Source organism: Rousettus aegyptiacus, unplaced genomic scaffold (assembly GCF_014176215.1).
Source record: "Rousettus aegyptiacus isolate mRouAeg1 unplaced genomic scaffold, mRouAeg1.p scaffold_m13_p_17, whole genome shotgun sequence".
Classification (NCBI taxonomy): Eukaryota; Metazoa; Chordata; class Mammalia; order Chiroptera; family Pteropodidae; genus Rousettus; species Rousettus aegyptiacus.
The window spans coordinates 45446590-45470870 of record NW_023416292.1 but is presented as its reverse complement, the minus strand read 5'-3'; the positions used below and the strand labels follow the sequence as shown (position 1 = coordinate 45470870).

At 37.6% G+C, this 24281-nt stretch overlaps 1 pseudogene; it reads left to right on the top strand.

The window, feature by feature from the left end:
- The first annotated feature begins 18314 nt into the window (after positions 1–18314).
- On the top strand, positions 18315–19204 carry LOC107499715 (annotated as a pseudogene).
- The last annotated feature ends 5077 nt before the right edge of the window (positions 19205–24281 follow it).

The following is a 24281-nucleotide window of genomic DNA, read 5'->3' as shown; positions in this document are numbered from 1 at the left end:
ATCAATAAATGCAGAGAAAATATTTTTATGTAATTCAACCTCTATTTTTTATTTAAAAGAGAGAAATCTAGCATACTTGGAATGGGAGGGGATTCTTTTTAATACTATAAATCGTATATTTAAAAGACATCATATAGTCATACATAATAGTGAAAAGTTAAACGTGTTCCCTTTAAAATAAAAAATAAGACATGGCTGTCCAATATTAAAAAAATTAAAACTTTACTTGGAAATAAAAAAAATAAAAAGAAATATATAGCATTAGATTATAAGTGTAACTGCAGAACTAGCTCAAAATTGTTTTATCTTGTTTAGTAAGATACCAAGTTGCTTTTCAGGAACAACAGGCTAAAACCACAAGTCATACAATGGAAACATGGGTAGAGGAGAAAACTCCAGCTGAACCCAGAACCAGAGTCTCACCCCTAATACACACACACACACACACACACACACACACACACACACACACACGACCAGGATATAACCAGAACTTAAACACTGTAACCTTTTCAGAAACAGAAGATTCATTGTCCTGTGTTGACACCCCTTATAGATGGCCAAGCTCCAAGGTCCTCCAAATAAAACTTGCCCTGGAAGTGCTTTTGCATACCTGTTACTTCAAAAACCTGCCCCAAACCATGGATTGAAAAGTTTGAGCTTCTGAGCATCTGCTTTCTATTTTTCTGGATGGTGCCATTTATAATAAAACAGTCAGTCTTTCTCCACTGAAATTCTTGGTGTTTAGTGTTTGCTCTGCTAGTGCCAGGTAAACAAACTCTTTCTGTTCTATGACCTAAGGGGAAAAAAAACTGGACTTATTTAAAGATGATAAGAAATTCATTTAGAAACTTCAAAAAGAATGTAAAACTAATTATTAAAGAAGATTTGAAAGAAAATAAACCAAAGCAATATACCTTTTTAGTTTAATTGGAGTAGTCAGGATGGCAGAGTAGGTAAACACTGTGCTTGCCTTCTCCCATGACCATATAAAATTGCAACTAAATTATAGAACAATCAACATGGAGAACCGTCTGAAGACTAGCTAAACAAAAGTCCTATAACTAAGGATATACAAAAGAAGCCACGTCAAGCTGGTAAAAGTAATGGAGACATGAAATGGGCTGGACCCACACGCATGTGTGGTGGTTGAGAATTTGGAAAAATATCTTGGTTGCAAAAATCCCTCTGGAAGAGTGAGGGATCCCTGCCCCATACAGGGCTCCACAGTCTGGAGCACCAGTGTTAGGAAGAGAAGCCCCCACAATATCTGGCTATAAAAAAACAGTGAGGATTCTGTCCATCAGGGTGAAAGAAAAGGCTGCTGGAAACCCAGGCATTCTCTTAAAGGGCCTGCACAATACCCCTTTGTTCCCAGGCACTCACCCTGGGCTCTTGCAGACAGAAAACAGCTCAGGAGGTACCAGAGACATACAGGGAGAAGCTGAGTTGTGTTGCTTCAGAATGAGAGGTAAAAGGACTGACAGCTGTCATCGTCCCTGTGTTGAGTCCTCCTCCTGAACATCCTACAAACAACCATCACCTTTGCTGTGTTAAGTTCTAACCCCACACAGCCAAATCGTAATCTGAATCAACCTCATGAAATCCATTCACTCCACCCTGATGACCCCCTGAGACCTCACTTCACCCCAAATTAGTACTGCTGGAGTCACTTTCAGCCCTGGCCCACAGATTGCAGGAGGCTTTTTCAGCAGCAAACAACCAGCCTCAGCTTATGAGCCACCAGAAGCACTTTTGGCAGTGGGTAGCCTGACCCAGCCTGGGCTGCTGTCTATCTTGGACGAATTTTGGGGGTCTGTGAGCCCCAGGTAAGCTGTGGCTGGCCTCAGGGTTCTCAGAGCCCTTTGTGCTCAGAGTGACTCTGGGCTCAGCAATGACAACAAAGCAAAATCTGCATTAACATGATGAACATCACTGGCTCCACCCTGAGATCCCACCTCACCCAACTTACATACTGCTAGAGGGTCTTTCAGCAGCTGAGCCTTATGGGCAGCAGGCAAGTGGCTGCAGGTCTCAGAATGTGCCCTGGGACTTTGGCTGAGCTGCCCCAGGTGTGGTACTGGTAGCATTGTCCTCATTCTCAGGGTAGCCTGTCCTGTGCATGTCCAGGTCCACCACAGGCAGTGATCAACCATAGATCGCTTTGTAGTTCCTACCAGGTAGCTAGGGGAAGGTCACAGGCATTGTTTGAACTTGGCCTGCATGGGAGTCCCTCTAAAGAGTTCTCAGAACCAAAAAACCTAGAGTCTAGCTTCAAACCACAATAGAGCACCACTGATTAGCTTCATAAGAGGAACACCCAAATAGTGGCTTCAACTGGGACTAGAGCCTGCTGGCGCAAATGTCACTCCATGCCTCATAGTATCTCCTACACTGTGAGTGAGGCCAGTCTTCACAGCCAGTCAATCTAAGGGTCAATGCCATCACTGATGTGCCAACGGCAATCAAAGCTCAACTATAATAGAAGGATGCACACATACAACTCACATGAGACACATATGGAGCACCTGTTACTGGTGATCAGGGAGACTGCCCCACTGGGACCCAGAGGACACCTAGGTTATATGGCTACATGGTCAAGACTGAGAGACTTAGCATATCTACCTAATATATAAAAACACATACAGATAGGCAGCCAAAGCAAAGAAACGGAACGAACAAACAAATAAACAAAAACATGTTCCAATTAAAAGAACAAGAGAAAATTTTGGAAATAGAACTAAATGAAATGGAAGCAAACAACTTACAAGACAGATATTTTGAAACACTGCTTATAAACATATTGAAGGGAATTAGTGAGAACTTCAAAAAAGAGATAGTAAGCATTAAAAAAAGAGAGAGAGAAATTGTAAAACAGAACCAGCCATAAAAGAAAAATACAATAACTGAAATAAAGTCTATGTTAGAAGGAAACAACAGTAGATTAAATGAAGCAGTGGATCGAATTAGTGATTTGGGAAATAAGGTAATGGAAAACATTCAATTGAAACAGAAAAAAAAATAAAATAAAATAAAAAATATTTTAAGAGACTTCTGGGACATCAAGCATAACAAAATTCACAACATATAAGTACAAAAAAAAAGAAGAAGAGAAAGAACAAGGGATTAAGAGCCTATTTGAGGAAATAATAACTGAAAACTTCCCCAACCTGGCAAAGGAAATAGACATACAAATCCAGAAAGCCCAGAGAGCTCCAAACAGAATGAACCCAAAGAGGCACCACACAAAGGCACATCATAATTCAAATGCCAAGTGTTAAAGACAAAGAGAGTCTCCTAAAAGTAGTGTGAAAAAGGCAACTAGTTACTTACAAGGCAGCTCCCTTAACACGCAGCTAATTTCAGGATAGAAAATTTTCAGGCCAGAAAGGATTGGCATGAAATTGCCAAAGTGATGAAAAGCAAGTACCTATAACCAAGACTACTTTACCCAGCAAGACTACCATTTAAAATTAAATAAGATATAAAGAGCTTCCCAGACAAAAAAAAATATAAAATAATAATAATGATAATGATAATAATAATAATAATAATAAAGATCTAAAGGAGTTAATCACACCAATATTATAAGAAATGTTAAAGAGACTTCTTTAAATAGAAGAAAGGGGAAAAGAAGAACATAAACATAAATAATAAAATGGCAATAACTATGTACCTACACTAATCACTCTAAAGGCTTCAACCAAAAGACAGAGGGTAGCTGAATGCATAAGGAAACAAGACTCATACATATGCTATCTACAGGAGATTTACTTCAGATTGAAAGACATCCACAGACTGAAAGCAAATAGATGAAAAAGATATTTCATGTGAATGAAAATAAACAAACAAAAAATCTGGGCTCGCAATACTTGTATCAGACAAAATAGACTTTAAACCGCAGAAGATAATAAGAAACAAAGGACATTACGTACTGATGAAGGATTCAATTCAACAAGAAGATATAACCCTTGCAAACATTTATGCACCCAACATAGGGACACCTAAACATATAAAACAAATATTGACAGACATAAAGGAAACATCAACAAAGTACAGTCATAGTAGGGGACATTAACATCCCATTGACACCAAAGGACTGATCTTACAGATGAAAAAATCAACAAGGATATGGCAGCCTTAAATAATATCATAGATCAGATGAATTTAATTGATACTTTTTGAACATTTCACCCTAAAGCAACAGAATATACATTCTTTGCAAGTGCACTTGAAACATTTTTCCAAAATAGACCACATGTTAGGCCACAAATAATTCCCAATATATTTAAGGAGACTAAAATAATATCAAGTGTCTTTTCTATTCACATTAATATGAAACTAGAAATTAATTACAAGAAAAAAACCCCAAAATACAAAACACATGGAGGCTAAATAACATGCTACTAAATAAGAAGTGCATAAAAAATAAAGAAATCAAAAATTACATTGAGACAAATGAAAATAAAAACTCAACAGCCCAAAATCTATGGGACAGAGCAAAAGCAGTCCTAAGAAGAAAACTCATCATAGCAAGACAGGCCTACCTCAAGGAACAAGAAAATCTTAAATACACAATCTAACCTTACACTTAAAAGAACTAGAAAAGAATAGCAATCACACACACACACACACACACACACACACACACACACACACACACATACACACACAGTGAGTAAAAGGAAGGAAGAAATAAAGATCAGAGTGGAAATAAATGAAATTAAGTATAAATAATACAAAGAACAATGAAACGAAGAACTGCTTCTTTGAAGGTAAATAAAACTGATAAACCTTTAACCAGACTCATCAAGAAGAAAAAAAGAGAGAGAATCAAAATAAATAAAATCCTACATGAAAGAGGAGAATTGAAAATTAACACTATTGAAATACAAAAAGATTGTAGAAAAATACTACAATTATATACCAACAAATTGGACAATCTGGAAGAAATGTATACATTTGAAGAAACATATAATCTTCTAAGACTGAAACAAACAAAAAAAAACCCAGAAAATATGAACAGACCAGTTACTAAAGCCAAAATCAAATCAATAATCAAAAAACTCTACACAACGAAAGTCCTGAACCAGAAGAATTTACAGATAAATTTTATCAAATATTCAAAGCAAAATCAACACCTATTCTTCTCAAATCATACCAAAACTTTCAAGAGAAGGCAAGGTTCCCAAGCTCATTTTATGAAGCCAAATTACCCTGATTCCAAAACCAAAGATATTACTATATACATACATACATACATACATATGTGTGTGTGTATGTGTGTGTATATATATATATATATACACACACAGTGTATGTGTGTGTATATATATATATATATATACACACACACAACTGTCCTTGGTGAACATAGTTGCAAAAACCCACAACAAAATATTAGCAAACCTTATGTTATGACAAACCCACAGTTAACATTATACTCAATGGAAAAAAAGCAAAAAGCATTTTCCTTACTATTAGGTAAAAAATAAGGATGTTCAATTTCACCACTTTTACTTAATATAGTATTAGAAGTCTTCGCCACAACAAAAACACAAGATAAATAAATAATATCCAAATTGGAAAAGAAGTAAAACTTGTTATTTGCAGATGACATGATACTACATAGAGAGACTCTAAAGTGTCTATCAAAGAATGTTATTTTTTTATTAAATATTATTGAGGTGACATTGATAAAATAAAATAAATTTCAAGTATACAATTCAACAGGATGTTGTATATATATTGCATTATGTGTTCATCACCCAAAGTTGGATTTCCTTTCATCACAAAATATTTGACCCCTTTTAACCTTATCTACTTTCTCCATCCTTCCTTTTAGTAACTACTAATTCACAGTCTGTGCCTATGAGTCTCTGTTTGTTTGTCATGTTTGTTTGTTGCTTTCAGTTTTACATTTTACACATAAGTAAATTCATATGGTTTTCAATTTTTCTTTATGAATTATTTTGCTTAGGGTGATTATCTCAAGATCCATCTATATTGTTACAAATGGCAATATTTCATCTTTTCTTATGATGATTAATATTCCATTGCACATATGTACCACATCTTCTTGATCCAATCATCTATCAAAGAACACTTTGGTTGCTTCCATGTTTTGGTCACCATGAATAATGCTGCAATGAACACTGAGGTGCATAAATATTTGTGGATAAATATTTTCCGGTTTTTGGAGTAAATACCCAGAAGAAAAATTGTGGGATCATATGCTAACTCAATTCTTACTTTTTTTGAGGAACCACTATCTGTTCTTCATAGTGCTTGTACTAATTTGCAGTCTCACCAGCAGTATATGGGGGCTCTTTTTCACCCATAACCTTTCCAAAATTTCTTATCACTTGTCATGTTGATGATAGCCGTTCTAACTGTTGTTAAGATGGTATCACATTGTAGTTTTGATTTGTATTTCCCTAATAGCTAGTTAACTAAGCATCTTTTCATATGTTTGTTGGTCATTTGTATATTTTCTTGGGAGATGTGTCTGTTCAGGTCATATGCCCAGTTTTTAATTGGAGTGTTTGTTTTTTTTATTGTTTAATTGTATGAGTTCTTTCTGTGTTTTGAATATTAGGCTCTTATCAGAGACATTGTTTGCAAATATATTATCCCATTGGGATGGTTCCCTTTTTGCCTTGTTGATGGTTTCTTTTGCTGTACAGAAGATTTTCAGTTTGATATAGTCTCATTCATTTATTTTTGTTTTTTACTGCCCTTGCCTTTGAGGTCAAATTCATAAAATCTTCTCTAAGTCCAAGGAATTTAGTACCTGTATTTTCTTCTATGCGATTTCTTGTTTCAGGTTTTATATTCATGTCCTTAATCTATCAAAAAAAACTATTGGAACTGATAAGTTAATTCAGTAAAGTAGCAGGATTCAAAATTAATTTTCAGAAATCAGTTTATTTTCATATGACAATAATAAATTATCAGAAAAAGAAATTCAGAAAACAGTTCCATTTGTAATTACATCAAAAACAATAAAATATCTAAGAATGTATTTAACAAAGGAAGTAAAAGACCTCTACTCAGAAATTTCTAAATCACTGAAGAAAGAAATTTTAAAAAATACATATAATGATAGCATATACCATAGATATAGATAAAAAGAATAAATGTTCTTAAAATATGCAATCCCAATCAGAATATCAATTAACTTTTCATGGAATCAGTACACATAATTCTAGTTTATATATAACCACAAAAGACTCCAAATAGCCATGACAATCTTGAGAAAGATTGTTAAACTTCTCACCTAGTTTATCTAACATTCCTCTAAGTTCATTAAGTATCTTTACAACTACTGTTTCAAACTATGCATCTAATATATTGCTTGTCTCCATTTTGTTTAGTTCTTATTCTGGAACTTTGTTTTGTTTTTCTTTTGGGACATGTTTCTCTGTCTTCCTATTTTGGCTGCCTTCTTGTGTTTGTTTCTATGTATTAGGTAGGGCTTCTTTGTCTTTTGGTCCTGATAGAGTGGCTTTATGTAGTAGGCATGCTGTGGGTCACAGTGGAAAAGTCTTTCTAAGATGCCCGACCCAATAAAAAAAAGTCGCCTGAGCTGGGTGTTCCACCTATATTCCTTGTATGGTTTGTGTATGTCCTTCTTTTGTAGTTGAGTCTTGGTTGCTGTTTGCTCATCAGTGGAAAAGATTGATCCTTGGGCTGATTGTAATGACTGGCCATGACTAGTAGAAAGCCTGTTGCCCAGGGGCTGATCCTACAGAGCAAGATTCATTTTAGCAGGGCTCCGTTGCCTGCCCCGTCTGCTTTTTGGGTATGTCATCCTTAGAGGTGAACTTAGGTGGTTCTCTGGTTCAGACTAAAGCCTGAAGTCTCCTGGAAGGGGCCTTGCCATAGGCCAAATTTGGCTGCAGCTTATGCCCCACCCAAGGCAACCTGGCATGAGCCACTAAACAATCCACAGATGGCCATCACCCAAATAGGGCTGAATGTGCCTCGAGAGGCCAAGCCACAAACCAAGGCCACCTGTTGCTAGTGCTGGGTTTGGGGCTGCTCAGCAAGAGGTACAGGGCATGCCAAGGCCAGATGCTTGTTTATGTTTTGTGAACTTTTGAGAGTTTTTAGTAAAGTCAGCAGCATTAACCAAGACAGGTCATATGTCTTGTAAAGCCACTGGAAGCAGCATGGGTGGGTCTGCACCTTGCGAGGAGTGGGGTCTCAGGGAATCGGCGGCGTGGGGTAAAAAAGGGTTAGCTACTTTGATGGAAATTCAGATATAGCAATTGACTGGGTTTGCAAGCTGGGCAGAGGTCTCAACAAAGGAACAATGTCCTCTGTCAGCACTTTTGTCTGGGAGATAGCTGCCTCTCCAGTCCTCACTCTAAGGCTAGACAACTCAGTTCCTTCCCATTTGTCCCTGATGTCTTTTGATGTCTGCTGCTTTGGCCTTGGAGCTCAGAGTAAGTGAGTCCATCAGTGAGTAAGTTCATGTGTGGGTTCATAAAGAGGAAATTCTGTGACTTCTTCAGCCCTTCATCTGACTCAGCCACAATCTCTGCTGGTTTTTATAGCCAGAAGTTGTGAGGACTTCATTTCCCAGTACTGGAACCCTGGGCTGCAGAGCCTGGTTTAGGGCTGACACAACTTATTCGGGGGTTGGGGGTGGTGGGGGGCTCTGCAGCCAAGATATTTCTCCCAATTTTCAACCACCACATGTGGGTGTGAGATCAGCCTATTTGCATCTCCACCCCTCCTACCAGTCTTGAGGTGACCTCTTCTGTGTGTTCCCAATTGTAGAACTATTCAAGTAGACTTCAGGTGACTCCCAATGATGGCTATTGTATAGTTTAGTTGTAATATTAATGTGATTATCAGAGTAAGCTAGCCCAGCATTTACCTACTCTATCATCTTGACCAGAAGATTTTTCATTTCAATAATTTTGGCATACATTTCTAATTTTTTTTTACTTTTAGTATTAATCATTTTAGCTTATGCATAGTAAAATTTATAATTTTTTGTGTCCAGTTCTGCAATTTTTATATAGAATTGCTGCAGAAGCAATACCCCACCCAGGAAATTGGATGTTCAGACTACTTTGTTAGAGGGAGGAGAATTTATTAGGCTGGCTGAGCACATAAGGCTTTATAAAAGCACAAGCTCATTCCGGTTTGATTTCTTACAGCTTATGTACCCCGGCAGTGTCTGTGCAAGGGGCATGTGATTCCTTTGTCTGAGGGTCTACATGCATCCTGACTCAGGATGGGAGGGGGAGTTTCAGGTAGGGGCTGCAAAAGGGAAGGAATTCCTGGACCACCAGTCCTATCTATTTACAGATTGTTAGATGTGGCAAGAGTTTCCAGAAAGCCATCGAAAGGTCTATAGGGTATGCTTAATCTATAACTGGCTGAGCCAGTCATCTCTGCAAGCCCTTTCCTTTGCATTTTTCAGATGTCTCCTCTCTTATTCCCTGCTTTGAGACTCTAGACATTCTATTTTTATGCTGGGACCTCACATTCTTTATCTAAATCATCTTGGGGGATCTCCTGATAGTGGTGGGTAAAGTATATGTGGGCTGCAGCTTGTTGCTGTACTGTGGCTTCCACTATGATTTATAAGCTTTTTATTAGCAGGGGCAGCAGACACGGCCCTATCAGGCAAATTCCTAGTAGTAGTAAAACTGCTCCTATTAAGGTTTTAAACTCACTGAAGGCTGAAAACTATCCCCCCAAAAAACTGCTGGAGTTCCATTCGTGCCATATTTGCATGGGCACATGGGCCAGTTTTGTCATCTTTTTGACAAGGTCCTCAACTGCCTGGCCCTGGTCATCTATCTATAGCCAACAGTTGGTGAGATTGAATTTTCTATATACGCCTCCTTCTGCTGCTAATAAATCATCTGAGTTCGTTTATGTGCAAGGAAGGTCAGGGCTCTCCCAGTCTCATTGGTAATGATTTCTAAGACTGCCTGCAGTCGGATAATCCAGTTTAACATGTAAATGGGAGTGTGGTATCCCCAAGATCCATCTTCTGCCCAATAGCAGGCCCATATTATCCAGTCTTGGACCCTTTCTAGGATAGGATGACTTCAGTGTCTTTGCAGGCAGATCCAGAAGCCCCCTAACTAATTTTCTTGCCTAACTTTTTTCTGAGAGTCATGAACCCTCTTATTATTAGTATGGATGTTGAGGGATGGGAAGTCTCTTCTGCATCTGCTTCCTGCTGAGAAGGGTCATAGTCCCTGCCTACTGGGGTTTCATGGAGTTCTTTCCCTTTCTGCCTTAATCAGGATGGGGTCTTAGGCTTCCTGTTGAAGTGCCACCTCAGTCCCTAGACAAGGAAAAGAATATTAGAACTGGCTATTTAAATTATATATTTATTTGCCTATTAATTGAGTTAAGGGAAACAGACTTGGTTAATATATTTCTTAAAAAGTAAAATGACCTTTGTCCTAAAGTCCCCTCCACTCTCAGACTCTAAGGCCCTGCCTGGCCTAAAAATATTTCTGCTAACAATGGGCCTATGACCCTTATCAATAGCCAGAGGATCTGAGTCACCAGTTTCAAGTAATTATCAGGATTTGAGGGAGAGGGCCTTTTTTTTATCCCAAAGAAAGAGGGGAAGAAAATTTAACTAGGTTTACTAAAAAGATTAAGAACTCTGCAAGTGATGTTCCTTATCATTTCCTCTCTTTTGATTGGTCTCATATCTGAGACTAGCTTCAGATGAAATTGATTGCTTTATTGCTGTAAAAAAAGTATTCTCTTCAGTTTCAGTTTTTTCTTAGGTATCCAACTGGCAATAAACCTACAGGTGGGAGAGCATTGGATGCAGCAACAAAAGATACCTCCTACAAAGATGAACAAAATGAAAATAAGAAATACTTTCTTTAGCCCAGTCCTGACAACGCCACTCGCGGCCAACCAAGATCGAGGCCCTCCAAGGTTTTTATTGCCTAGGGTCACCTTGAGATGGTCCTAGTATTATAGCAGCTAAAATTTGTGCCCTTCTTATACTCCACTTCCTTCACTGCCCCGTTCCAGTTATTGGACACCTCGAAAACCTCTGGCACCAAGGCGGCCTGCAGGGTTGGGGACTAGGCTATAACTTTTGGAGCTTCCTTTGAATATTGGGCACAAACCAAGTTATAAAATGTATACCCAGAAGTGTCTGGTCCTCAGACTTTGGGCCAATGTGAGAATATTCTCTAAAAGCCTCAAAAAACTGCTTAAGGCTACATAAAACACAGACATTATTTTGACTGAACATGGAATCCTTGTTTTCTACTCAGAAAACTTTTCTATAACATCAGTAGCAAACTAATAGTCTAAGAAACATGAAAATACAACTCTAGTTTTGTATTATCTTACTTTTGGCATTTAAATTTCTAATCTCATTTAGCTTAATCACATAAAATTTCCTCTCAGGATTTTTCTTCACAAATTTTCTACTACTTTCCTCATTCCTTCAGTGTGCCTCTTTTCATTCATTCAGAAATTACCAACTTTAAGGCAACCTTTCCTTTAATTTTCTTCAAAATAAATCTCTACACTTTATACCTCCTGTTACCAAAAACATACATTTTCCTTTCCATCATAATTAGAATTCTTAATTCAACCACCATATTACATATAACACCGACAAATACAGATTAGAGGTCATGCACATACTCATTTCCCCATTATCAGTATTTGTAACTTCCCTGGCAGTGTATACTTAGTTTCCTCAGGGAGTGATGAAATAGATGGGATCCCCAGAGAACTTGGATGTCCTCAGAGTCCAAGGGTGAAGGGAGAGGAGAAAACTCCTGATTATTTTGAGATCTCTGAGAAGGAGCTCCTATCATTAGGACATCTAATAAGTCTGAGTATGAATCTGAAAGTATATTCCTTAGCCCTATAGGATTGTGTGTGCACCCTGTGGCTGGGTGCCGCCTACTTCAGAATATGGGACACCGCCTCCTGCCACTACTTCAGGCCCTCACGCCACCTGCTTCGGCCCTGAAGCTCGCTGCCATCTTTCAGGTGGAACGAGGACTGGGGACAGGTGATGGCAGCATGGGTCTGAGAGTTCCCTCCAGGGGTGTTAGTGAATGAGCGTTTGATTTTTTTAAAGGCCTTCTGTTGTGTAGATTCCCAGAGTAGGGGCTCCCATTCTTCCCCTTTTTGTGGATTCATAGAGGGGTCTGGCCATGTATGTCAAAGGTCATTTGAGCCTGTAGTTTTCCTGGAGTCAACTTGACCCCTTAATTCCCTGAAAAGCCTTTCTTAAAATTTTTTAGTATACAATTCAAGACAGTTGGCTTAGGGGAATCTCCCCCCATATTTGCCTTAGGGGGCTTCCTAAAATTTCAAGAAAATAATTTGACAGAGGGCCTCTAAGTCAAAGGGCCATTTGGAGATAGACAGTTCTGTTGGGAGCCATTTCAAGGCAGTATGAAACTGTCAGTAAAACTGGGAGTTTTGCAGAGTTGGCAAGCTATGCAGTCTGCTAGCTCGGGAGGAGGTGCACCTGGCTTGGGGAGAGAAACTGAATGTTCTGAGTAAATGGCAGCAATTGTTTGTATACTTAGAGGTTTTTGCTACTTACGCACTCTGTAGGGTATAAATATGCTGTGCTAAATAAACTCAGGGCCGCTCGGTATTGACTGGGGGCCCTCCCGACTCTGTCTCTTCTCTCTGTTTTTTTCTCAATCCTCACTCCCCCTCTCAGGGGCTGTTTAACTTTAGCTGGCTGGCTCCGGCACAGTTCTTAAGCCAAATCAGTAATTAATTGCCTCCCTGTATATTCCACCCTGTGTCCATGATGCAAAGACAAAAGAGGGTCTTCCTCCAGAGAGAAGACCACTCAGGTGCTCATCTGGCCACATTCTGAAGGAGATTAATCACAAATGAGCTCACCTGGACTCTGCAGATGAGCCCACCTGGACTCTATAGCCTTTAGGGGTCTTTAAGGGTGTCCAGCCGTGGAACTACAAATTCGTACCTGAGTCAAATCGGCCATGGTCCTGAAGTGTCCATTCACTCATTCATTCACACATCAGGTTAAAACATTGCCTTCCCCTTTTCTGGAAGGCCCTGACCTTTGTCTTCCCCCCCTGCCCCCGGTAAGATCCTGACCTGTGTCTTCTAATTGAAGAGTAGGAGCTCCCTCTAGCAGTCATCCAATACCAAAAGAGTGCCAGTTTATCTCACAAAGGGTACAGAATGTCTGTGGGGTGAGTTTAAGTCCATAATCTCCTGAATAATCCTTTCTTGAAGTTTTCAGCCTCAAGAGATGATCGGAGTAGGCTTTCCCTGTGTGCCCCCCATGACTCCCACGACAGACAACAATCATGTCACATGGAGGGTTGGGGGATAGGGTTGGGGAAACTTTGGAGGGGACATCACTTGCTTCACCTATCACAGGCCACACCCCTCGTTGGGATATTTCAGGCACCTCTTAGCAATTGGTGGGTCAGTATAAACCTCTGACCTGAATCACTGGAGTAGACTCCTCATGAAGATTCAGTGACACCATGTTAAGCCGTATGAGGTTCACCATGGTCCCGCAGTTTTGGGTTCAACTCTCACTTCGTGTGTGGCCATGCTGCGTCTCAGTCACTCAGCTCTCATCTTCTTTCATATGACCTTCCACCATTCCTTAACCTGTCCTATGGAGAGAATGCAGTAGCTTCTCTTAACCTATGAAGGATGCTTAGTTACTCTCCGGAAGGGGATTGGGCCTTCCTTTGGCCCGGTGTTAACCAAACACATTCTGCCCACTGCTCTATGTACCTGTGAGGTCATGGTTTCTCCTAACAAATTAAGAGTACTCGGGTGACCTCAGGAGATGATCAGTCTCCCTTTCTACCCAAAGAGGCAGGACTTCAGCTAGCTACCCATTGCCCATTTTTTTCTAACCATGGTCCTGAAGTGTACTAGTTTTCTCGTTCCACTATTGCCTGATCCTTGCAAGGACCTGCAGCTGGGGCTTCCCCTTCCATCCTGTAAGGTGTTCACATGAGGTAATCCCCAGTGCGTACTCAGTGGGCCATTTACAGGGTGAGTCTGAGTCTCTCCAGTGGTGAGGTACTCGAAGTCTGCCAAACACAGCACCATTCTTCCATCTTCCTGGACAATTTTTGGAGGAAATTGGATGCTCAGAGTACTTTGTTAGAGTAAGGAGACTTTATTAGGCTGGCTGAGCATGTGAGGCTTTACAAAAGCACGAGCTTATTCAGGTTTGATTTCTTACAGCTTATATAGCCCGGCAGTGTCCGTGCAAGGGGTGCATTATTCCTTTGTCTGAGGTCCTACATGCACTTCCTGACTCAGGGTGGGAGGGGGAGGTTCAGGTAGGGGCTGCAAGGGAAAAGGAATTCCTGGACCACCAGTCCTATCTATTTACAGATTGTTAGGTATGGCAAGAGTTTCCAGAAGGCCATGTTAAGGTCTATAGGGTGCGCTTAATCTATAACTGGCTGAGTCGGTCACGTCTGTAAGTCCCTTCCTTTGCATTTTTCAAATGCCTCCTCTCTTAGAATCATATATAGTTTCATTAGATGCAATGCATAGAATCATGTACCCACTACCAAAATCTAGTTTTAAAACAAGTCCACCTCTGTCCCCAATCCCAACACCAAATTCTTTCACAGTGCCCTATATAATAGACACTTTCTATCATCTTATCCCGCAGCAACCATTATCTGTTTTTTATTCTAATACTTTAGCCTTTCCAGGTAATTGTCTCAGTCTGTTCAGACCACTGTAACAAAAATGCCATATACTTGGTAAATAATATTTATTTCTCACAGTTTTGAAGGTTATGAAGTCCCAAATCAAGGTACCAGCAGATGAGATGATGTCTGGTGAGAGTCCTCTTCCCGATATTCAAATATCTGTCTTCTCATTTTACCCTCACATGGTGGCAAGCTGAGAAAAACAAGCTTTCTCAAAAGTCCTATAAGGGCACGAATCTAAACCTCATCTAATTCTTATTAGCTGCCAAAGAACCTATTTCCACATTAGAGCATAGTGTTTCAACATACACACTAGGTAAGGAGCACATTCAGCCCATAACAGTCATATAAATGGAATCAGACAATACATAGCCTTTGGCTTCCTTCACTTAACATAATGCATTTGAAATTCATCCATGTTTTATGTATATTAGTAGTGCATTCATTTTTATTGTTGAATAGTATTCCATTATATAGATGTACCCCAGTTTGTTTACTCATTTACCTGTTGGAGGTCACTTGGATTATTTACAGTTCTATAAATTAAGCCACTATAAATATTTATTTCTTGGTTTTTGGGTGATCATAAGCTTTCATTTTTCTTGGGTAAGTATCTAAGATTAGGATTGCTGGATCAAATGGTAAGTTTAATTTTATAAGAAACTGCTAAACTTTTTTTCCACACTGACTACATTTTGTATTCCCAGTAACAATATATGAGAAATCCACTTGTTCCACATTCACTCCAGCTCTTAGTATTAGCAGGTGTTTTGTTTTTGTTTTGTAAAAATGCAATTATTCTTATAATTGTGTAATGCTAATGTATATCATTATGAGGTTTTTTTTTTGTTGTTTTGTTTGTTTTTGGCTTAAGACAACAAATGCTAATTTAATTAGTTCAGATTTTCTGTGGCATTTATCTCAGAAATTTGGAAGTAGCTCAGTCTCAGTGGGTGATTCTGGCTCTGGGTCTTTCAAGAAACTGCAGCCAAGATGTTGACTGGGGCTGCAGTCATTTGAAGGCTTGTAGCACCCACATCCAACACAGCACACTCACATGCCTTTTGTTCAGTTCTTTATTGGCTGATAGGAGACCTCAGTTCTTCATCATGTAGACCTCTCCTTAGAGCTGATTCAGTGTCCTCATAACCAACCAAAGAGATAGCATGGAGAAGCAACAGTGTCTTTTAGGACAATTCTGGAGCCTAGAAGTCCAAGATTGGGGTGCCAGCATGGTCAGGTGAGGACTCTCTTTCAGGTAGAACACTTCATACTATTCCTCTAATGCTTTTCTTATTGTGCTTTTAACTCAAACTTTCTAATGCCCAAAGACGTTGATGATAAGCATTTATTATGGACTAATTTGCTAAATAAATGTCTTCGTTGGTAAAATGTCTGTTCAAACCCTTTGCTCATTTTTAAAAAGATGTTTGTTTTCATATTATTAAGTTTTGAGATTTTTTCTTTGTCTGATATGTATTTTGCACATATTTTCTCCCATAATGGCATCTCACACCCTCCTCCCACCCCTGCCTCCCTCACGCCCCCACCATCACACACACACTGTGCTCACCCAAAGGTAACAATTGTAATTTTTGGAGTACATCTGTCTCTTTTTTGGTTTTTGAATCTTTTTTATATGTTATTCTTCATGCCTGGAATATACCTCCCCATAAGCACAAGCTTTGTCCCTGTCTCAGCTCTATGCATCTTTTTAATATTAGGAAATAAATTAATTACCCCAAACAAAATTTCCCCCACATAGAATTAGTGGAGTATACTTAATTCTCATAATACTTATTACACTGTACGTAATTATCTGTCTTCCCACGGACATCAGTATATTTGTAGGAGTAGAAATGTAGCAATGTTCTCCACAAAGCAGTGGTTGAGTGTTCCAGTCACTGTTTCTAAGTATTCTACTTGTATTAAAGATGAAGAAGAAGGATTAGAGAATTTACACGACTTGCTAAAAGTCACAGAATTAGCAATTGGGGCTACGATTCAGATTCATGTACCTTGTTTCCAAATTCCATGTCTTGAATACTATTTTATTTTTTGTTTATGCTGCACTGCCTCTAGATTACATGCTCAATAAAATTTTCATGTCTAAATGTATTAGCCTACTTCAGTCTGCCCCTCTTCACTTCAAAATTTGTTTTGTAGATCGGAGGTGGGTTTTCACCTTTAAAAAAAATTAGTTATGGATTAACTCTAATAGAATTACAAAAGTAAATTATTTACTCTTTAAACAGTATTTAAATTAAACTGGGCTCCAAAATATATTAAGGTTTGTTTTATTGTTATTGTTTCTGTCTGTTTTTATTTTTATTTGTTTTGTTTTGTTTCATTTTTCTGCTCTATAATCTATTTCTGTTCTCTATCTAGATTTTTCTCAGAAAAAAAAAGCCAAGATAATTTTTCTTATTAGTATTAATTCTTCATCAATAAATATGTTCTAAATATTTCTCCTTGACTGATTTTCTATCTGTTATGCTAGCTTTCTGAACTGCCTGAGGAATAATCCTTGAGTGCACCCAATGAGTTTTCTTAAACTGCTTTTAGAGACATCTTCACAGTTCATTCTACTTTCAAGGGACATTGTAGCAAGAGACCTTAATTGTGCTGAAATCTCACATTTTGGCTCTCACCTTCTCATTCCTTGATGGTCATTGTCAGAATATAAATAATCAGAATAGGAAAGATTCATTAAGAATCTCTGTTATTTTTCAATATCTTTCATGGACAGACCCTTTAGGAGCCTGACTGAAAAGATTTCAAGAGCCAGATTCTGAGTGAGAACTTGCAGATTACCTACTGGGCCCTCTTCTTACTTCCAAAATCTTCTACTGTTCATTTTCTCACAAGTCTTTTCTTTCTGTGCTGGCCAGTTTCAGCTAGTTTTATTGTTTGGGTTATCCTCTATTTATTTATTCTGGGTTCTCTATTGGAAATAGAGTTTCCTACCAAGGCTTCACCTTGATATTAGTGTCTGAAAACTTATCCTCTTCTCTAACCACACTCACAGTGGCTCTGTGATCTGATAAAGGAACAGAATACTGGAAACTGGGTATATTCCAGAAAATGCAGAATACAATTTTACAATAATTATATATAGAGGAAAATAAGTAAAGGTGTTGATTATCTAATCTACAGTCAAAAGCCATTAAAGAATTTATCTAGTATGTGATTCTAAATGATTTGGGACATTCTTATAAAAGGTGATTAGTATTAGTACCCCTGATGTGCTACTTTATTTTGGTAAATCTAGCTTATAAACATAACATTATTAATATCTTACTTGATTGTTGTTTGTCTCCTTCATTAGAATGTAAGTTTCATGAAAATAGAGACTGTTTTCTTCCCTACTGAACTCAACAACCTACAGCTGCTCTTGACATGTAGTAGGCACTAGACAAATATCTGTTTAATTAATCCAAGAATAATAGAGGTAACTATTAAGTAAATACCTAAAGCATTTTTCATTTGACTCTTGTATGAGCCAGTAGATCTGACTCCTTATGTTTTATCTAGGAAGTGAGCTGTGTCTTTTTACCCATACTAATTAAGTCTGCTGAGATTATGATAAGAAGTAACTAAACTACTATAGTGACTAAGTTTCTCTTCTCTGGATTCTCCCAGTTTGAAAATGGTAGCTTCCTCTTGTTCATTCCTTTGTTTGTCATCTACATATTCCTTGTTTTGGGAATATCATTGTATTTTTTGCAGTCAGGTTGTATGCTCATTTCCACAACCCCACATATAATTTTATAAGCATTTTCTTATTTCTGGATATATAGTATACCATGGCTACCATTCCCAAGATGGTTTTCAAGTACATCAGTAAAAAGAAGATCATTTCTATGATTGGCTGTCTCTTGAAGATATGCTTTTTCCATTCACTGGGAGATTCAGAGGGGATTTTGCTGACAACTGTGGCTATTGATAGATATGTTACCATCTGTAATCCTCTCTGCTACCCAACCATTATGACCCCTAGCTGTGTGCGCAGCTCTCTGCAGCTCTCTTTGACTTTCTTGTGTTTTCCCCAGAGATTGCATGGATTTCCACGATGACCCTCTGTGGGCCCAATCATATCCATCAGATTTTCTGTGACTTTGAACCTGCGCTGTGTCTGGCCTGTACAGACATGTCCATGATCCTGATTGAAGATGTGATCCATCCTATTGCTATCATTTCCTCTGTCCTGATTATTGCCTTTTCTTATATCAGAATCATCACTGTAGTCCTGAGGATTCCTTCTTTTGAAGGTTGCCAGAAGGCATTTTCTGCCAGTACACACCTTCTTGGTGTCTTTCTGGTATTCTCTGTTGGTATATCCCTCATGCATCTACCTTTCTTTATCACTTTTCCACCTATTTTGGATATAATCATTGCACTAATGTTTGCAGTTCTTGCTATCTTTTTAACTCTATCACCTAAAGATAAGAAATAAGGATATGAAGGTTGCAATTAAAAAACTTCTCTACTTTTGATTCCCAGTGGGTGACCAGCACTGTGAGTCACATTTCAGAGATCCAGCATAGACAACAACCATCAGCAGATTGCTTTGTAGCTCTCACCAGGTAGCCCTAAACAATCAGAGGTAGTGGCTGAACTTGGCCTACAGGGGAGTCCCTCCTCAGGGGCCGCACAACCGACACATCTGGAGGCTGACATCAGATCACAACAGAGAAACTACTGATTAGTTCCATTAGTGATACACACAAAGGGTGGTTGCAACAAGTACACAAGCCTGCTAGAGCAAATCCGACTCAGTGGGGTCAGCCCCCACAAAATAACTCTTATCCTGAGGGTGCAGACAATTCCCACAATTAGTCAGCCTAAACATTAATCCCACCCAGTGATCTACTAACAACAATAAAGGCTTAGTAACAGCAGAAGATCACACCCAACCCACACAAAGGTCACATCTAGAGCTCCCAGTACAAAGAATCAGGGAGAGTGTGCCACTGGGCCACACAGGATGCCTTCTACATTAGGCTATCTGGACAAGGTTGAGAGGCAAAACAAATATTCCTGATACATGTAAATAAACTCGGAGAGACTAATAAAATGAGAAAATAAAGAAACATGCCACGAATGAAACAACTAGAGAAAACTCCAGAAAATAAGCTAATGAAATGGAGGCAGGCAACCAACCAGAGACAGAGTTCAGAATAATGGTTATAAGGATGCTCAACAAACTTAAGGGAAGAATGGATGAGCATAAAGAGAACCTCAACAGAGAGACAGTAAGCATTAAAAGGGGCATCAAAACCATAAAAATGAACTGGACAGAAATAAGAAATACAAAGTTAAAATGAAAAATACACTAGAAGGATTCATCAATAAATTGGATGAAGCAGAAAATCAAATCAGTGAATTGGAAGACAAGGTAGCTGAATACACCCAATCTTAATAACAAAAAGAAAAAAATTTAAATGAGGATAGTTTAAGAGACCTCTAGGAAAGCACAAAGCATTAAAATGTCGGAGTCATAGGAAGGAATAGATCAGATAGAATTATAATGAAGCTATCCCTTGAGCTGTGCTAGAGAAATGCATAAAAAGTAAATCTGAAACACACAAGATAGATAAGTGATTAGATATCCATGTAAGCTCAGTTGGCTAAAACAAAACCAGAAAAGTACAATTTCTTGGAACAACAGCAATTATTTATAGCTTATATGAGACTTCATGGCAGATACTTCCATATTTGCCATGAGCAATTAGATATTTGACACATTCTTCACTAGCCAGTTTCTATACCCATATATGTAGTCATACACAGACACACACTCACACAAACACTAGATTATCTTTTTTCCTAAATCACTTTATAGTCCTTCCATACACTGCATGACTTAAGACCACTAACTCTGTTAAATGTATGGTCCAATAATTACTTGAAGAATTACTTTAATTAAAAACCAAAAAAAGAGATTTGAGAATTGAAATCAAATACTCTTTCATGAAACAGATTAGCTCTATTTTTAACAAATTAAAGTATCTTTTATTTGAATTTTCGATGAGATTTGTGAAGATACTGTTTATTTGTAAAAAAAAAAAAATACTGGCAAATAAAAATCCAAAAATAAAATACAATAAAATTTTTGAAGAATAGATCGAATACATCAGAAAATGAACAAAATGGCTTTGAAAGGAAATTTAACCTAGGGTGGTAGGCATACAATGCAATATATGTACAATGTATTATTGACTTTTGTATATCATTTTATTAACCAATGTCATCCAATAAATTTAAACTTATTTTATGTTGCCCAATAAATTTAATTAAAAAATTATCACTGAATAATTCCTGGAGAAAATATCTCAAAGTATAAAGAAATGACATAAAAACCAAAGATTAAATGCAAAGAGAAAAGGAAATATATAAAGAAATATAGAGAGAATATATTCATACAGAGCATATATGTGATAATAGAATTTCAGAAAGAAACGAAGCAGACAGATAAAAAAATAATAATTTAAATTAACATAAAATATTCCTGGGCTCAAAATACTTAAACCATCAAATCAAAAAAAGACCTGACACTGAAAATCTCATAGAAGAAAGCATAGGGAAAAAGCTTCTTGACATTGGTCTTGGCAATAACGTCTTGGATATGACACCAAAGCACAGGCAACAAAAGCAAATATAGACCAGTGGGACTACATCAAACAAAAAGATTTCTGCACAGCAAAGGAAACAACAGAATAAAAAGGCAACCTGCTAAATGAGAAAATATTTGAAAACCATATATCTAAGAGTTTAATTTCCAAAATATTGTTGGGAAAAAAATCCCAAGACAGAAAATCTACCTACATAAGTAGAGGACAGGAAACAGCAAAAGAAATAGGCTGACCACTCAAGTCAGGTAATTAATAGAGTTTATTAAGGAAAATTTATAAACAAAACATGTCTCAGGCAGCTGCAAGATGAAGTGGATCCCCATGCTGTTTGGCAGGTGCCAGAGAATTGTACAGGGTGATAGTCTTGGGTACTAGTGTGTGAATGCTACCAGAAATTACATTCTTGACCAGGTTAGGACAACAACCTGTTCCAGGAACTAGCACATGACAGGAGGTAGGGGAGTGGTGCTGATTTATGTCAGAAGGAACATCAATTACAATCGGACAGCCTCTAAAGGAGATTTGCAGAAACAACCTCTGTTTTTGCCCAGGTACAGCTCAAGGGACAGATACAGGTCACATCATGGAACAGTCTCTCCTTCCCAAATATATAAGAAGTTCCTACACTCAATTTCACAACAATAATAATAATAATAGCAACAACAACAACAACCTAATTTTTAAAAAATAGGCAAAGGACTTGAACAAACATTTATTCAAAGAAGACATTTGTATGTCTTCTTTGGAATACATTCAATTTAAGGTTAGTTTGAAATTCTCAAAATTATTAATCACCAGAGATATCTAAATCAGAACTACAATGAGACATCATTTTACACCTGTTAGAATGAATGTTAACTAAAAGAATAGATAAAGGCTGTTGGTGAGATTTTGGAGAAATTGGAAACCTTGTACACTTTTGGTGGGGATGTAAAATGGTGTAGCAGTTATGAAAAACAGTATAGAGCTTTCTCAAAAATTAAAAATATAGCTACCATATAATCCAGCAATCTTACTTCTGGGTAAATATCAAAACAATTGAAATCAGGATCTCAAAGAGATATATGCACTCTTATGTTTATTTAAGTACTGTTCACAGTATCCAAGATATGTAAACAATGTAATTGTCCATCATAGATGAATGGATAAAAAAATGTGGTATATGGAGACAATGGAATATTATTTAGACTTTAAAAAGTCTACCATTTACAACAACATGAATGAACCTGGAGGGTATTATGCTAAGTGAAACAAGCTAGTCACAGGAGGACAAATAATACATGATTCCACTTAGATGAGGTATTTAAAATAGTCAAATTCATAGAAGCAGAAAGTACAATTATAGTTGCCAGGAGCTGAAGGGTGGGGAATATGGGGAATTGTTCAATGGATATAAAGTTTCAGTCATGATAGATGAAATAGTTCTAGAGATCTACTGTATAACAGTGTCCGTCGTCAAGAACATGGCATTGAGTACTTCAAAATTTGTTAAAATTATAGATCTCATGTTAAGTATTCTTAACACTTAATGCACATGAAAGAACCCAAAAATAATAATAATATACCAACAAAAAGGACACCAGAAAACTCTGGAAATTGTTGGATATATATTTATTACCTTGTGTTGATGGTATCAAGAGTGTTTGCATGTGTTCAGACTTATCAAACTGTACAAATTAAATATGTGCAGTTCTTTGTATACAAATTATACCTCAATAACATTTTCTTCAAAAACGGACTACATTATGCAATATACAGATGATGTGATATAGAATTGTACACTTAAAATCTATATAATTTTATTAACCAATGTCACCCGAATAAATTTAGTTTAAAAAATAAACTGTTTTATGATATGCTAAATCATTAGAAATAAAATTTTGTCAGTTGAAATTTTCAAATTTCAAAAAATGCATGTTATAGACATTAGACAAGAAAAATAGGTCCCCAAGTCATAGGCAGAGATATTACACAAAACTCAGAGAGAAAAGAAGCCTCTTCTCATCCCAAAATCTGATACACAATAAAAACGATTAGATTAAAAAAAAATAACTTTGAGTTTTAATAGAGCAGTGGATTGAACACATGGAGTAGAGAATGATAGTGTGGAAAAGGGTGAGATATTGGCCATTAATAGAGAGATTGGTAAAATCATCCTGAATTCTTTAGGGTAGGATAAATTCACATGCATTTGTAGCATGAGAAAAATCACTTCAATATTGGCACCATATCTCAATAACATGTTTATTATGAAATTATCTTATTTGCTATTATTTTGTCAAGATGTTTACTGGTGTCAGCAGTATATTTCTTTCAAGACTTCCTACTTTCTGTTCATTTAAGAAGAGCAGTACCATGACGAAACTCTACTTTGCACAAAGTCTTGGTAGACTCATGTAGCTAAAGGAATAACCACAGTGCTGGAGAAAGTAGCTTACGGTGTTCAGGAATATGAGTTCAATCAGGAAAAAAAAATATTTATTGACGATTTTGATTTGAAAATCTAATGAGAGGGAAGTACAGTGGGAACATTTCTTCTAATTAATTTAATGAGGAAAAATGTTGCTCTCTGTTGTGGCACAGGGGAGGAATCCCTTGTGAAGCCCATGTCCCTTCCCCGATATTCCCTGGGATATCTGTGAAAACAACCATAAGTTCCCCTTTGAAGAGGCTGAAGAGATATGAAGGATGCAGAGACTCAAACGGATAGAGGAGTTTCTGTGGTCTTTGGTAGAGGTGAGTGCAGAAGACCAAAGCTTGGAAAAAAAGGATTCATTCACCATGTTTAATAATCTCATATCCTGAAAACTGCATTGTAAAAGCTTTGAGGGAAGCAATGGCAAGTCTAGTAGAAACTACCTGCTGGGGTATTGGGCACTGCTATATATGAAATAGGATAGCCCACTTATGATGCCATCTGTTGACAGGTCATTTAATC